Source organism: Chrysochloris asiatica, unplaced genomic scaffold, assembly GCF_000296735.1.
Source record: "Chrysochloris asiatica unplaced genomic scaffold, ChrAsi1.0 scaffold00104, whole genome shotgun sequence".
Classification (NCBI taxonomy): Eukaryota; Metazoa; Chordata; class Mammalia; order Afrosoricida; family Chrysochloridae; genus Chrysochloris; species Chrysochloris asiatica.
This window is the reverse complement of record NW_006408622.1, coordinates 5,496,731-5,500,878: the sequence shown is the minus strand read 5'-3', so window position 1 is coordinate 5,500,878 and position 4,148 is coordinate 5,496,731.

Sequence of the window (4,148 nt, the reverse complement as noted above, 5' to 3'; positions counted from 1 at the left end):
AGAGATGACTTTGTCATAATCCCATAACCTCAAGCATACTCATATTAGGCTACAGAGGTCAATTTCCCAGGAGTTTTTTTTTTTTTTTTTTCTTTCACTCCCTATTGATCAAGGTAAAGTAGGTTTAAATCATTATGGTTAGGGCAATGAGGATATTCTTATTGTACCATCTAAGGTCATATGTTTTATTTCTAGAGGTAGGAGTAGAGATGACTTTGTCATAATCCCATAACCTCAAGGACCCCAATGGTAATTATGGGCTATTGGGAAGGGACATGGGGGAGACAGATGATAAGGAGGCAATTAATGGATGAACACTGCATACTCTCAAATAGTCTATCATAACTCTTTGTTTCGGTTATTGGCATAGAAATGGATATTTCTTATCTATTTCTTATCTGGTTGTCTGGGGTACTCTGAGTACAGTCATTCCAAAATAGTTGGGTTAGAAAGTGTATGTCAGAATAATTGAGTTATAGAACATCCTGACCTCTTGGGATTCTTCAGGAAAGAACAATCTTCAGATGATCAACAGATTTCTAGGGAATGGGGAGGCATTGGGTTATGAAATGTCTTAGTTCATAGTTGGGTTGCTATTCCAATTTAAAGCTTTTTCCTTACAAGTAAGAAAACTGTCTCCTTGTAACTCCTACTCATAGGTTAATTCTGAGTCATCCAGGCCCTTCTGTTTCTACTTTGGGCATTCTTTTAAGTAGAGGAAGCTTTATTCTATTTCCCAGAATGATTTCCTTGTATTTCATGTTAATATATATTTCTCCACCTAGATACTCTTTTCTACCTTAGAGTGTCCTAAGCACAGGGTAGTTTCTTCACCTTTTAAATTTACTGGAACTTCTGGTGTGGTGCTGTAAGATTAGCACTGGATGGTGAACTACAAGGTCAAAGTGCAAACATACCAGCTGCTCCACAGAAACCCTAAACAGGGTATTTATGAATCAGAACCAACTTGCCAGCACTTACACAACAACAACATGCATCAGGAATGCAGAACTGTGCTAATTCAAGCTAAGATGTTGGAGGATAACCTTGGCTTACTGTGTCATGTCAGCTAACACAGTATGATGACAGAAGCCTTTGGAGCTGTAAATTGGTGCCTTTGATAAAATGGCCAGGCCTGGATATGACCTGTAACAGAAAAAGAATTGGAGGTAAGAAAGTCTGTCAGAAATTCTCCCTGCCATATAGGTGACTGTCTATTTAGCCTTCGCAAGTTCCAGGCGAAAGATGATATGGCTTCAAGAGACAATTTTTGTGATGCACTTTCTGTCTTTGATCCCATGGCCTTTGCAAAGAATTCTGCTTCTTGGATCTTCCCCCAACCTTCCAACAGAAAAAAAAAAAAAAAAAGGATATCTCTGAGTTTAAAGGTGAGCATACTGTCTGTCTTTCTATCTATTTGACTGTCAGACAGACAAAATGTTGGCCAAGAAGTAATTATAGCAGGAATAGCTACAAATACTCAGGGAGGAAACAGAGGCCAACATCCTGCTTAGATATAAGGAAGAACTTTTCTTTAAGAGTTCTTTGTTATAATTAAGAAGAACTGAAAATAAAAAGAATAAGCTTAGATATAAGGAAGAACTTTTCTTTAAGAGTTCTTTGTTATAATTAAGAAGAACTGAAAAAAAAATAGACAAATCTATTTTCCTGGAATTACTTAAATACAAATTAGATATTTATATGCTTGAATTAGCATCGACTTATTACACTTGGAAGCTAAGGTCAGAAAACCTTTGTAGGCTACTCCCAGTTGTTGACTCTTATTGTCTAAAGAAAAGATCAAAACTCAGTTTCCAAGGACCCATGGAACAGATTAAAGTTATTGGAAAATGGAAAGACAAAAACAAAAACAAGAAAACCAAAAAACAATCCTTTGTACTTGATTGAGTGTGACTTTTTTGGTACTTTCTCTGTATCCAGAACTTCATGGAGGGAAATGACAGGCTACATGCTGGAGGTGTGGTAGCAATGAGACAGATGGAATACTAGAAATTATGAAGTTTATACTCTAGAGGGAAAAGAAGATGATTAAATAAACCTAGACAATGGATGCTGCAAAGATCCTCAGGATGTAAGTAAAAGCACATCAGAAGACACTGAAACTTATAGGAAGTAATCGAAACATCTCCCCAAGGAAGTAAAGGTTGGATTGAAACCTCAAGAGCAAGTAGTATCACTGGAGATATCAAGTTGACACATTGGAGGCAGTTCAAAGTTGTCTCAAAAGAATAGTCTTGGTAACCATGTTAATGTACATATAGACTTCTAACATTCTTCCAATAAAATGATCAAAAGACTATAAGCATTTAAAGGTATATGCCACACATTTTGAGGCAATTCTGCTGGAAATAATTCCTACAATTTCTAGCATCTCTTGCTAAGGATTAATGCAGTAATGTTGAAATTGTGTCGTACAGATTCTAGGAAGAATAGATGATATCAAAATGTCCAATGTTCTTTAATTATTAAATATTTAGAAAATAAATTCAATGTTGTTGTTAGTCGCCATTGAGTCTGTACCAGCTGTTAGTGACCCTATGCACAACAGAATAAAACACTGTCCGGTCCTGTGCGAACCTCACATCTTCACTATGCTTGAGCCCATTGCTGTTGCCACTGTGCCAACCCATCTCATTGGGGGTCTTCCTATTTTTCACTGACCCTCCACTTTACCAAGTGGGATGTCCTTCTCCAGGTACTGATCCCTCATGACAAATAAATGTCTGAAGTATGAGAGATGCAGTCTGGTCATCCTGGTATCCAAGATGCATTCTAGCTGTACTTCTTCCAACACAGATTTGCTTCTTCTTTTGGCAGCCCATAGTACAATGACACCACTGAAAATTTAAACTCATGAAATGCAATCAAAGTAACATTCAGAAAGATTTCATAGTCCTAAATATATACACGATTAAAAAAAGGAATAATAAGTAATAAATACAAGAACTTCAAAATCAAACCAATTTCTCTAAAAATTTTGCAAAGTTCAACATAAGCAGGCATGTAAGCTTGCTGGCAAACATATTGGTCTGCTGGTGAGTGGAAGAGGGGGAAGGCAGCAATGAAGAAATGGGCTGAGCTTGACCATGTTCCAGAGACTCCCATCCAACTGGAAATGAGAGAGAGAAGAGGAAAAGCTGGTTGGTCTGAAGTATGGTGAGACTTGGGAACTCCTAAGCCCATGGACAAAGACACAGCCACAGAGAGCTAGAGCTGAGAATGAAGCACCCCACTGATATGAAGTGAGGGGAGATGCACAAGAATGCCCAAACTTGTAGATAATACCCATTCAACCTAGCTTTGATGGCTTGATGATCAGAACTTGACTAGAGGAAGTTTTTTTTTTTTGTTTTGTTTTTCAGTTTTTTAATAAAGGAAACAAGTATACATTGCTACAGTTTTATGAACTTGACTTATACTTATGGATGTAGTAGCTCAAAATATCAACTGAGAGAAAAGGAGTCTTCACATCAATTATTAAGCCTATCCCCAAGTATACAGCGTAGATAGCTAGAGATGAGCAACTTAGACATTGGCTTCCTAAAATGAGGGAGTGATAAAGGCATGAAGTGACTGGCTTACAAGTTTTCAAGAGGGGGTTTAGTTTCAGAGTGTGTGGGAGAAGGCAGAATTCCAATGCATAGTTCTTAACTTGTCTCGACGAGTCTAGTGAACAGATATGGGGATAAGATTATTATGGTTCAATAGTGAGTAATTGTTATCATGACTAATTGTGACTATCACAACAGTAAAGGTAGAAGTTCTGTAGCAAAAAGTGGGGAGTAGTTAATCTTACAATCCAGGAACAGGGGGCCCTAGGATCATCAAGGCAGAAGAGTATGAGCGGAATGTGGGACCCTACCCAGAGAAGCGGTGACACCAGAGATGGAGGCTGAGAGCAGCTGAGGACTCTAGACTCATGGAAAGAGAATGGCTCTGTGCTTGCAGCCAGGTGATGGGCTTGTAGAATGTGCCGTTTGGTTGTTTAAATGATTATATATTCCTGAGTGTTTTTGTGTACATCCCAAAAAAATACAACTATCCAGATGGAACACAAGCAAATACTGTTGAATGATGATGTATGGAGGAAACTGTAATCATTGCAATGAAATGATGAGCATAAAACC